At 43.0% G+C, this 13,578-nt stretch overlaps 1 protein-coding gene across 16 annotated transcripts in view; it reads left to right on the forward strand.

The window, feature by feature from the left end:
• The first annotated feature begins 974 nt into the window (after positions 1-974).
• Positions 975-13,578, forward strand: part of map2 (microtubule-associated protein 2) — a 130,357-nt gene continuing 117,753 nt past the window's right edge. For all 16 annotated transcript variants that reach the window (XM_047814900.1, XM_047814907.1, XM_047814908.1 and 13 more), the window contains exon 1: positions 975-1,034. The gene's annotated coding sequence lies outside the window, so the exon portion shown is untranslated. The remainder of the gene's footprint in view (positions 1,035-13,578) is intronic.

Here is a 13,578-nt window from a genome sequence, read left to right on the forward strand (position 1 = left end):
GCAACTGCTGCTAGAATAACATGGAAACACCATGCTTTACATAATATAATCTTAAAAGCGTCAATCTTATATGTTACATGTATATTATTTTTATTGACTATTTATATATATATATTACTATTTATTTATATATATATATATACACATTTAAATCAAATAAAAATGAGATAAAAAAATGTGTCACATTGGATAAGGGTAAATGCTGTAAATGTAGATGTAAATAAGACAGCAGCTTGATGTGTTAAATTAAAATTTTTACACTACTTACTCTAAATACCCGCTAACTAGTTATTACCGAACTGAATAAATCTGTTCATTCACTATAGCACTGTTTCTTCTGGGTCGATGGAACCTAAAGCCTATCCTAGGAGACTCTGGGCACAAGGACACGCCCTGGACTGGACATGTCCTGGACTGGATGCCAGTCTACTGCAGGGTGTGTGTGTGTGTGTGTATGTGTGTGTGTGCGTGTACGTGTGTGTGTGTAAGTTATTACTACTATTAGTAATAGTAATATTATATATATATATATATATATATATATATATATATATATATATATATATATATATATATATATATATATATACGTATATATATATATACGTATATATATATATACGTATATATATATATATATATATATATATATATATATACGTATATATATATAATTATTATAGTAGTATTATTATATATATATATATATATATATATATATATATATATATATATATATATATATATATATATATATAAATTATTATTAGTTGTATTATTATTGTTATTAGTAGTAGTAGTAGTAGTAGTAGTAGTAATATTATATATATGTCATTATTAGTAGCAGTATTAGTATCACTGCTGGTGTTGCTGCTCTTTCTTCACTTTAACAAGGCCCTAAATTCAGATGCTCCATCTTGGGGTTATTTACCGTATTTATTTGTAGGTGGGCGTGTTTTTTGTTCCCCGACGCCCCGCCTCCTGCATGTCAGTGCGCTCCGAGTCGTGCAGTCTGCAGCGGACTCCGTGAACAGGTAAGACGCAGTTCCTCATTCATTACTGGTGCTGAGAGCGCAGTGTAGCCGCAGGAAGGATCAGGACATGTTACACATCTCACACATCTTACACAGGTTACACAGGTTACACAGGTTACACATCTTACACATCTTACACAGGTTACACAGGTTACACAGCTACAGGAACCACAGACTCTAGTGTTTCTGACCAATCCGTTTATTACTTTTAATCACAGGCAGGACGCAGTGCGTCTCTTTGTGAGCGTAACTACAGAGAGGACAATTAGATCTCATTCATGTCTCTGGACCAGGCATTTCAGGAGTGTGTGTGTGTGTGTGTGTGTGTGTGTGTGTGTGTGTGTGTGTGTGTGTGTGTGTGTGTGTGTGTGTGTGTGCGCGCGCGCGCGTCTGTGTGCGTCTGTGTGTGCGTCTGTATGTGTCTGTGTGTGCGTTTTTGGGTGTGTATTTATGTGTGTGTGTGTGTGTGTGTGTGTGTGTGTGTGTGTGTGTGTGTGTGTGAGAGAGAGAGTTTCAGATTTTTTAAATATTTTTAAAGATGAGCCCGCATTGAACGAGTCAGATCTTCACACAGGTTGCACACACAGTACACTTTATTATCTATCTATCTATCTATCTATCTATCTATCTATCTATCTATCTATCTATCTATCTATCTGTCTATCTAATAATTATTTCACTGAAAAGATGGTGTGTGTGTGTGTGTGTGTGTGTGTGTGTGTGTGTGTGTGTGTGTGTGTGTGTGTTGCAGAGAGTCAGTAAAATGACCCAGTTTAGGTTCAGCATCACTTGTGCTGAAACAGCAAACAGTTTCATTGTGTTCATCTTTTTAAAAAAATCTTAATTCTTGCTCACAACATTCTAAAAGAAACATGATGGTGGTTGTTTGAACAGAGACACCTTTGATCAAGGAGGTTGAAGATCGTGTGGATCTTCAAACGCATGCTCTTGTGCAATGTCAGTTAGCCATAGTGTAGATCAATGGCTGATGACCCTCGGGTCGCTGATGAGTGTGTGTGTGGTGTGTGTGTGTGTGTGAGACACATTTCTGCAGTGTCACTGTACTTCTGGACGCCATCGTTCACCTCAGACCGTCAGCATGCAGTAGACGAGACGTCCAGGCGTACATAAAATCCGAGACGTTTGATGTTTGTACAGAGCTGTAAAACTGGCTGACATGCTGCACTTATCTTTCTCATCACGCTGTTGGTTCTAAGTCTTTTCAGATATGTCACAATATCACAATGTCACCGGTCCTTCAACAAGAAGCTGGCTGAAAATCAGATGAGAGAAATGTTGCACTCCCTCCCTCCTACACCTACACCTACACCAGCAGCAGCAGCAGCACATAGCTGAGTCATCCTCCATTTCAATCCATGTCTTTATATGTGTAGAGTCCATGCGAGATGTTTATTGAATATTAACGGATTCGTGCCGAATGGATGTAATTCCGACCTGTGCGGTTCTTTACTGATGATTATGGATTTACTAACATTTCTAACACAGATGCCTTTGTCCAGGGGTTTTGTATCTTCTGTGCAGTGTGGACCTCTCTGCATCGTGCTCTCCGTCTTTGTGAAGAGGTTTTGCATTTAAGTCTCTTTGTCTGGCGTCCATTTTAGAGCCGTCAGGTTGAAACAGTGGAGCGTATCTGCAGTCTGGCTGAGAGAGGGGGAGGGAGGAAGGGAGGGAGGAAGGGAAGGAGGAAGGGAGGGATGGATGGATGCATGGAGGATCAGTTAGAGGGGCTCACCTCCTTTTGTGCCGACAGAAACGCAGCTCTGTGTGGTACGTCTTGTAGTGGTAGCTTGGCCTGTGTCTACACCCCCCCACACACACACCAGTGCAATTTGTGAAGTCCATGGGGCTATTAGCACTCTTTACAATCCCATCACCCTGACGGACTGTTTAACCGTCTGAGACTTTAACCATGCAAATCTCAAATCAGTGCTCCCTAAATCCCACTAGTATGTGCACTTGAGTTCGTGAACTCTCTTGATTTTGTTTACACAAACGTTTCTGGTGTGTAGGTGTGTACCATGCGGAGCCACGCCCACACCTTACTCATCTCTGTTATGCTTATTCCAGCATACAGTCTGCATGTCAGATGCTCTAAACCAGTTCTGAAGCAGGTAAAATCCTGGCCAGAAGGAGACATCTCTGTCCTTCATGACTGTTTTAAATATACTGTGTGGAACATGTTCAGGGAGGAAGTGCAGTGATGACATGACTGTCTCTAAGACATGGCATGTCATCAGTGCACTGTCCTGGGCCATGAAAGAGGCAAAGCATGCACATGCCCAGAGAATCCACAGGAACTTCCGTGACTGCGGTGACACCAGCCGTATGTGGCAGGGCATCCTGGCGATCACGCCTGTGACCCTGTGACAGTGATGACTTCCTTCCTGATGCACTGAATGATTTCTATGCTCGGTTTGAGGAACAGAAGAGCGTGTTTGAAAGAAGAGCGTGTTTAACCAAGGATGATGTGAGAAGAACTCTACACAGAGTTGACCCACAGAAGCTGGCTGGTCCAGACAACATTCCAGTTCCACCTCATCACACTCAAATCCATAATATTGAATTGAAAGACTCATCATGAGGCACTTCAAGACATGCTACCACCTTCACTCGACCCCTTGCGTATCATCCGAGTCACTGCACAGGCGATGTCATTGTCACGACCCTCCATCTGGCCCTCACGCACATGGACAGTGAGGAGGACACTGACATACAAATGCTGTTCATACTGTAGACTTCAGTTCAGCATTCATTACAATTATCCCTCCACAACTGGATCCTGGACTTCCTGACTGTAGAGACCTCAGCTAGTCTGTATCAGGAACAGCATCTCCAGCACCACCACGCTGAGCACCGGGGCCCCTTAAGTCAGCGCACCACTGTTCACACCAAACAGAGAGGAGGTGCAACAGCTAACAGCCTGTTGTAGAGCCAACACAGATTGTTAATCTATGAAGGTTGTCTCTACATCTCACAAAGTCTGATGAAATCTCTTGTCCCACCCCACCACCCCATCCTGACCAGGTTCTACAGAGGGACCATTGAGAACATCCTCAGCAGCTGGATCACTGTCAGGTTTGGGAATTGCACAGACCACAAAACCCTGTAGCGGATAGTAAGGACAGCTGATCGTACCATCAGAGTCTGTCTTTCCTTTATCACAGACATTTATACCACACGTTGCCCCCGCAAAGCCAAGAGAATTGTGGATGACCCCACACACCCCTCACACACACTATTTACCCTCTAGCTGTCTAGAAAAAGGTTCCAAAGCATTCGGGCCCTCATAACCAGACTGTACATCAGTTTCTTCTCTCAAGCTATCAGATGCCTCAGAACTGAACTGAACACACACTCATTTACTATACATCTATGTTTACATGTACACTGCTCAGTGCTACTTTGTGTAACTGTCATGTAGTGTTTTGTCTTGTATGTCTTTGTGTCTTTTGTCTTGCACTGTTTTCACTACATTTACAGCATTTAACAGACGCCCTTATATCCAGAGAGACTTACATTTTTATCTCGTTTTTATAAAATGGAACAATTGAGGGTTAAGGGCCTTACTCAGGGGCCCAGCAGTGGCAGCTTCGTGGACGTAGGAATCGAACTCACAACCTTCCGATTGGTAGTCCAACACCTTAAACACTACTGTACCACAACCCACTAGGTTGAACATGAAGCAATTTATGTGGCTAGGTCCACTTTGTCCAAGTCGTGTCCTCGTCCTTAGCTCTTTGTTGATTTACACAGCTCTGTTTTGTTCTGTGTAGCACCAAAAGTCATGGAGAAACGTTTCATTTCACTATGTACCGCGTCAGCTATACATGGTTGAAATGACAATAAGGAATCTCTTGACTTGACTTGACTTGACTTAACTTGATCGAGTGGAATACAGGTACTCAAAGCCTAATAGGATTCCCACGGTGTGTTGTCGTGGGCATCGATTTCCATCCGTTGTAAACAGACTGTGGACAATGCTGCTGTAGATCCATCCAATGCATCAGTAATGAAAAGCCCACGAGTCGTGTTGCCTGGATCGATGAAGTCTTGCAGCCTTTCTCCAGCCTGCTCTTTAACATACAGAAGTTAGATGTGTGAGGTTGGGCTTATTATTTCCGTTAAAACATTATATCAGTGATGACCTAGAACTATGTCTACACATACACACACACAAGCTGGCTGGCATATATAGATATACTGCGGCGGTTGTTTGGACGTACATTTTTACATCAGCAATTGATGTTTAAGGGCCTTGCTCAGGGGCCCAGCAATGGGAACGTGGTGGACGTAGGAATCGAACTTGCAACCTTCTAGGCTACCAAATCCTCATTTTAAAACCTTTAAAGTAGAGTACAAACCAAAGCTTAGTAAATACTTTAGAATGTAAGTTCTAATTAATGACTACAATCATGATGACGGCGGGAAGAGAAACTTCACTGCTTGTGAATTTGCTGTACATTAAATACAGGGTGGTGGGCATGGTGGCTTAGTGGTTAGCACGTTTGCCTCACACCTCCAGGGTTGTGGGTTCGATTCCCGCCTCTGCCTCGTGTGTGTGGAGTTTGCATGTTCTCCCCGTGCCTCGGGGGTTTCCTCCGGGTACTCCGGTTTCCTCCCCCGGTCCAAAGACATGCATGGTAGGTTGATTGGCATCTCTGGAAAATTGTCCGTAGTGTGTGTGTGTGTGTTTGAGTGTGTGAGTGAATGAGAGTGTGTGTGTGCCCTGTGATGGGTTGGCACCCCGTCCAGGGTGTATCCTGCCTCGATGCCCGATGACGCCTGAGATAGGCACAGGCTCCCCGTGACCCGAGAAGTCAGGATAAGCGGTAGAAGATGAATGAGTGAGTGAGAGAGTAAATACAGGGTCTGACATGCCATTGAGCCGATGTCACTTTTAATTCTGTTGCTGTATATAAAGTACGCAGGCGAATATGTGTATGATTAAACTTGTTTAATCGCTGCTTCTGTACTGTATGTATGCAAAAAGTCATCCATCGTTCAGTTTAACTCAGAAGTAGAAAGAATATATTGGTACCTATGTGATGTGTATTTTGTTTAGCAACAAGTCGACCAGCTCAAATATTAGTGACGTATTTACTTCCTCAGAACCACAACCCTTATGTTCAATGTTAGAGTTAATGAACTAATCTGCCTTCGTTGATTCGGCTAAAGTAAATACTGCCCTAAACTCTTAAATTCGCGACCCTTTTAACCGGTACGGTACACTGCCGTTCCGTCCCACCGGAAGAAAGGAAATGGACTTATGGGGCATTTTCAGTCAGTGTAAACAAACGAATGATTTTCTGGCTGCAAGTCTGATATAAAATGAGTCAGGACTCTGTCGGCTTTCAGTGTGTGATGTGTGTTTTTCCCCACTGTTGGGAACTTACACGGAAGTTTAGTGGTTGCAGATAACATCCTTATCAACATTTACTTTGAATATCAGTTTTTTTAAGCACATTTCTATGAATATATTACTCGTAGTAGGCTGGATAAAAACTTCTAGTCGTATGAACTAACCACTATTGTGGAGTGGGATTATGACGACGACATTGGATGCCAAACATGGCATGGACACAACAAAAACAGGGGCAAATTCTTTTTTTGGCCTCTGGGAAAAGCTAATGAGAGATTTACAGGAAATCCTAAATGCAGTTCTATCATCCAGAGCTGTAAAAATAATTCCTAGCGACACACAGTATAAAACCATTTATGGATCTTTGCACTCCAGCTTCGGTTCTCTTTGCAGAACAGTCGATTCTCACTGCCTACATTTTAACTGTTACACTTGATTTATGAGACATTAAACTTTGGCGGACGTTCTTATCCAGAGCAACGGCAAGGTTTTAAATTATTTTGTAATGCCGGTGGTTGTTTAAGTATTTCAGGAAGAGGTAGGTCTCTGTACGTCGCTTGAAGTAGAGGTCTTCACGGGTGCACTTAGATCCGAAAACCCGAGGTCCGACCCGAGACCCGAGCGACATCTGGTCTCGGGTAATTTAAAATTAATGTGTTTTTACCGAACGGACCCGAGAAGACCCGGACTACTGTATCTCGTGTGTGTGTGTGTGCATCGACTCGAGTCCTTTTCCAACCTCTCCGCTGTTTGCCAAGACCGCTTGTGACGTGTGGCTGGCGGTAAGCTCAGACCTGTCAATCAATTTTGAATCCAATCTGTAGCGGTTACTTTAGTGTAGAGTTACGCAACATTCGGGTCCAGTCGGGTTAAAAAAAGTTGACGTCGGGTCGGACTCGCGTCTTTCTTAAAAAAAAAATTATGCATGTCGGGTTCGGGTAGAAAGTGATTCGGGTCACTTCGGGTCGGGTACATTTCTTTAGACCCAAGAAGACCTCTAGCTTGAAGACAGCCAAGGACATTTATGGGGCATCAGAACAAAGAAGAGTCTTGATGTGTACCTTTCTTGTACCATGTTTCTTGATGTGTACCTTTCTTGTACCATGTTTCTTGATGTGTACCTTTCTTGTACCATGTTTCTTGATGTGTACCTTTCTTGCCTATGTTTCTCTACATCGTTACAGTCACTCTTTATAAACAGGATAAACATCTGTTGTGATTATTTTCTCATATATTCAGGACGGCAGGACCTGGCGAGCTCAGTTGTGGATCTCTCCAGGTGACTAGACTTAGTGTTAGAGTCTTGTCTACAAATGTTAGTGGAATGAGAATGCTACTACAGACAAAAAGCAACAGATCTCAAGTAGATATTCAAGCAAATATTCTAAGTGGGTTTAGAAGAAATTCGACAGGGATAGACTGGCGTTGACCGGACACGGAGCGATCGGACAGACTGCATTTGCACACAGTCAACCCTCAAGTCTTGAAACATCATGACTACAGACACATTTTCCTCAAAATCCATGTCACATAAAATGGTGTACTGCAGTGGAAAAGCCTATAGCTTGGCTACTGAGTGTGTGTCTTGTAGCTAAGTGGGTCTGGCTGAGTACTGAGTACTGACAGCCGTGCTGGTCATATAGTCCTTCACGTCATCTCAGCATGGCTAAAGGATTTTTTTTTATCACAAGCTTGATGGATGCTACATGCTGCCGCTGAGATTATACAGTACATGCCGTACAAACCCTGAGTCTTGTTGTACAGTTCCGACATATTTCCCTGCCAGTATATACCTCATCTTCTGGAATCTTCCTGCAGTTCCCCAAAGTTTTGGTTTTGGCATCGACGTCGTAAACATTCTTCTCAAAACGTCCTGCGTGGCCGAGCTCGCTCGCAGATGGACTCGCTTTTGTCTACACGCAGACATCCAGCAGGAGCAGGGAGAGAAAAACGGGTTAATGATCAAGTGTGTGTGTGTGTGTGTGTGGTGGTAGCGGCGAGGACAGGACGTGTTTGTGTGTGTTGGTGTGTTTGGTGGGGTACTTTTAGGGTTGTTTGAATAAAGAGGGGACCCACAACACAATGACCTCAGTGTTCATTCCAAAAAACAGGTCACTTCCCAGACCAGAGCTGAACGTTTTACCACGGAGGACAAACATGCAGTCCTAAAGCTTAAAGCTGAAACTGTAAGAGCATAAGAACAAAACATAATACGTTATAAATAAAAAGTTTTCACTGTAAGTTGTTTGCAAAACCTCGGTTTACAAAGCGAGCAAATATTATAAGGAAATAGAACGATTAGCAATACTACCATGTCCGAACGCATGACTAATAACTCCCTACATTATGTCTAACACGTTACCTAAATATGAGCAAAAGGTTAAGCACTACGAATAAGCTGCATTTAGTAAAATAAACCAAACGTATCCTTCAGTAGTAAAAGTCTGTTCGGCTACTCGATGCCGAGAGATTTGATTATCTAGGAGTTTCTCGGTCGTAATTACGACTTCCTAGTGGGAAACCTGTATTTATGATAGTAAGAGGAGTTTGCGATTTTTTTTAAATGACTGCAGATTTTCCACAGATTTGGGTCGAGACGTGTCTTGTGACATCATCACACCGTTCATCGAGTCCTCTTTCTTTCACGGGGGTGAACCACGAGTACACGAGTCTCATAGGAAGTTTTTACATATGTATTTAAAACAAGAAATCGTACGTTAAAAAATTGAAAAGAAGAATCTTGTGCTTGCAGTTTGGACAATTCCTGCAAAAAAAAGAAAAGCACAATACATTGCATTTTTTTTTAGAAAAAGCTGTAAAACCGAGCATTTTTGGTGACAACGATTGTAAAAACCTCGACAATCAACAACCTTCTGGTTCCTCGCAAGCTTTTTTCTCTCCAGTTGTTTCTTCCTCATCAGTCTTTTCTCCCATTTCTCTAGTCTCACCATCGCCTCAGTCTTGCTCATGAGGATAAATATAAATATAATTTAAAACTATTTTCTGTAAAACTTCTTTGACGTCCTCGGTGTATTCCTGAAGGTACTGACGAATACTTTTAAAGTAGGAAAAATTTGCGTTAACAAATTGTTTGAGGAAAATGTCCAGCTTCTCTACACTAACTTCTGTATGCACATCACTGCTCTGATTTGCACACTCACCTGTTTTGGCTACTCATTTATTCATTCATTCATTCATTCATGTTCTACCGCTTATCCGGGGAGCCTGTGCCTATCTCAGGCGTCATCGGGCATCGAGGCAGGATACACCCTGGACGGAGTGCCAACCCATCACAGGGCACACACACACTCTCATTCACTCACACACACACACACACTACGGACAATTTTCCAGAGATGCCAATCAACCTACCATGCATGTCTTTGGACCGGGGGAGGAAACCGGAGTACCCGGAGGAAACCCCCGAGGCACGGGGAGAACATGCAAACTCCACCCACACGAGGCGGAGGCGGGAATCGAACCCCCGACCCTGGAGGTGTGAGGCGAACGTGCTAACCACTAATTGGCTGCTCATGGTTTCCTGAAAGGATTATGAATCCTTTTTTTGCTGATGTAAATAAAAACACCTAACAAACACATCGCTGCTCTATTAACGGCCGGTTCATCTGTGATTTCTCCTCCAGAGGTCATTAATTAGCTCTGTGTGGGTGTGTGTTTTTTATGTTGATGTGGCCTGTTGAGAGTTCCAGGAACCTCAGTTTGTGTGTGTGTGTGTGTGTGTGTGTGTGTGTGTGTGTGTGTGTACTCAAAGCTCTTTATAATAATAACATATTAAATAATAACATATTAAAGATTGTCCCATTTCTACTCTATAAACTAAATCTTGTCCAAAACATTTCTACAGATCAGGATTTATTACGCCGTCATGAAGCGCTGTTTTATCGAGCGTCTCTGCTCTAAAGCAAACAAAGCCTTTTTATTTGGCATATATATATATTACTTCTTCTTAGGTTGAAGGCTGAGTGACACGAGTACGTGTGACTCATGAAGGACAGCTGGCGCTCCGAGGGTTTAGGTCCAGTGACTGCCACAGTGCCACTGCTGGGATCTTCATGACCTAAAATGCTGAAGGAAAGGAGGGACAGTTAGAGGACAAGAGGTGTGGGATGAGGAGGGGACCATGGGAAGAGAGGACAGTGTAAGTAAACACAAAGGGGACAAGAGGAGAAAGGAAAGGCAGCAGCGAAGACGAAGAGGACATTTTGAGAGGAAAATGTGCAGAGTCAAGAGAGAGTGCGAGGGGAAGGAAGTACGAGGAGGTGAATAAGGATGAGGAGAAAAGGGTAGGGGGATTATGCAGAGTGACGGAGACTGAGGAGACACTACAGTGAGAAAAAGGAGACATCATAGAGAGAAACTATGGAGTAAGATGAGACAGTATGAAGGAGACACTATGGAGAAAAGGGGACAGAATGAGGAGAAAGAATGATGAGAATATACAGGAAGACACTAAGAAGAAACAAGGGACATCCTTAGGAAAAACTATAAATAAATGCGGGACAGTATGAAGGAGACACTATGGAGAAAAGGGGACAGAATGAGGAGAAACTACAGTGAGAAAATTGAGACATCAGGAAGAGAATCTATGGAGTAAAAGCAGACAATATGAAGGAGACACTATGATGAGGACATTATGAAGAGAAACTACGGCGAGTAAAAAGGGACAGTATAAAGAGAAACTATGGTGTAAAAGCGGGACAGTGTAAAGAAGACGTTATGAAGAAAAGGGGGACACATTGAGGAGAGAGAATGTGGAGAATTAAATGAGAGTAAAGGGGAAGAGAGAATACATTCAGATGATGAAATATAAAGACAAAGGGGACATTTTACATACTCCATAAGAGATGGACAGAACGAGGGAAAATATGAATAGAATAGAATGGGGACATTTTTAGGAGAATTGTACCGACTGTACACGTTTTCACACGTCGTGTTGTTAACGTTATCGTTTTTCTTCGCCGTCTCGTCGTCCACGCTGTGGATGTGATCCAGACAGAAGCTGAGAGAAGCGTTTTTTTTTCTTGTTGTTAAACTTTAATGAAGAGATCAGACATCAGGTTTGTTTTTTTTCAGGCTTTTTATCGTCTCCTCAGCTGTAAGAGCCGACACAGTCATGGTTTGAGCTTCAGCTTTAATTGCCTTTTTTGCTCCGGCGCGACGTCGCGTACGAGGACCTCGCGGTGAATGGATTGCCGGTTCATGGACGATAACGTTAAAAGCTTGTGTAACGTGTGTGTTCAACTCAAACAAAAGCTCACACACTCATTATTAAATCTCCCCAATGCAGAGCTGATAAGGTTTCAGTCCTGGAACGATGTAACACAAAAGAAGGTTCTTTAAATAATCTGTCTATGTGGAGGACGGACTAGAGTCGTGATGTCGTTAACTGTCGTACTGCTGTTGTGTTCTTAGTACACAATTACTAAACCCAGCCAGAGTGGAGTTTATATAAGCTCTAGAGCAGTGGTCCCCAACCCCCGGGCCGCGGACCGGTACCGGTCGGTGGACCAAATGGTACCGGGCCGCCGAAGGAACATTAAATTATTTCCATTTTATTTACTGTGGTGTATTTCTCTCGGGTTTGTGCGACTTTCCCTGGACGAGAAGTTAACCGGGAGCTGAGAGACGTCACCTAAAGCCGCACCGATACCGCGCATGCGCAAAATATCATGATATCGGGCCAATGGTGTTGTAGCTTTGGTGGAGAGAGAAGGTGTGTATCGCTCTTCTCTCTGTTCACCGGTACTTTGTCATGTTTAACAGTGCTTGGTGTACGTGTATATTGTGTTTGCTCAAATTTAACCCACAAATTAGCAAAAATGAGCACGAAACAGACGTCGTTAAAGTTGACGAAAGTTAGAAACTCTGCCGGTGTTCTGGATTAAAGTCATGGCGGAATACCCTGAGATTGTCACCACAGCACTTACATCCCTATCGTCATTTCCGACATGCTATCTGTGTGAAGCGGGGTTTTCTGCAGTGATGGCAACCGAAACAAAACGACGGAATAAACTGGACATAAGCAACACACTTCGGGTGTCATTGTCTCCTATTACCTCAGATGGAACCGTCTCGTTGTAAAGAAACAAGCTCAGGGTTCTCATTGATTTAGCGTTGTAGTGAGTTAAAAAGGCATGTTTAAATACAATTAAATTAAATACAATTAAATTAAATACAATTAAATTAAATACAATTGAGTCATAAACATACCGACCGAACAGCTCGGGTTTGCTATACAGAGGACAAAACAGAGAAGAGTCTTTTTGTATACCTCCATCATACCCTGAGAGGTGGTGGGACCAGTGGAGCAGTGCTGGTAGATCTGAGGGTGTGAGGTGTAGTGTGAGGAGTGATGAGGGCTTTGGAGGTAAAAGGGAGCTGCTCTTGGCTTTGTAGGCAAGCATCATTGTATTTAATCTAGCTAGCAGAAGCCAGTGGAGGAACACAGCAGCGGGGAGGTGTGTGAGACTCCATACAGGTGGAAAACAAGTCGTGTGGCTGCATTTTGGATCATTTGCAAAGGACGAATTGTGTTCATATGTAGACCTGCCAGCAGTGAGTTGCAGTAGTCCAGGGTTGAGATGACAACAGACCGAACAAGTCCTGGGCAGCCAAAAATCCCCGAATGCTTCTGATGTCGTAGAGAAGAAACTGGCATGAGCGAGTCACATTAGCAACATGCGAGGAAAAGGACAGTTGATTGTCCATGGTTACTTTAAAGTGGCAAGCTGTGACTGAAGGGGAGATCAGACCGTTGTGTACAGGAACATTGCAGGATCCTGACCTGTCTTGAGCAGGTACTCAACTAGAACCTTTGGTACTTGATTGGAGACCAATAGAAAAATTGTGAGCTTTGTGGAAAAAGAATTAAAGTGGATCTAAAAACTAGGTCTGTAGACTTCTAGATAAAAGATGACCCAGATTGTGTAGTATTGTGCATATGCTTCTTTTATATCACTCCTCCGCTGGAATGCCATAGCACGGCGAGCGGCTAGTGTCCCGATCCATACTGATCTGCCTCACCACGGCAACGCCTGCCATGGAAACAGTGGTCATGTGATCAGAGTAATAAGGACTGGGTTCCACACAAATGGAGCCTCTTCAGAGAATCCGTCCATGTGGAAGTAAAGTGATGAAGACCAG

This window comes from Tachysurus fulvidraco, chromosome 6 (genome assembly GCF_022655615.1).
Source record: "Tachysurus fulvidraco isolate hzauxx_2018 chromosome 6, HZAU_PFXX_2.0, whole genome shotgun sequence".
In the NCBI taxonomy this organism is placed as follows: Eukaryota; Metazoa; Chordata; class Actinopteri; order Siluriformes; family Bagridae; genus Tachysurus; species Tachysurus fulvidraco.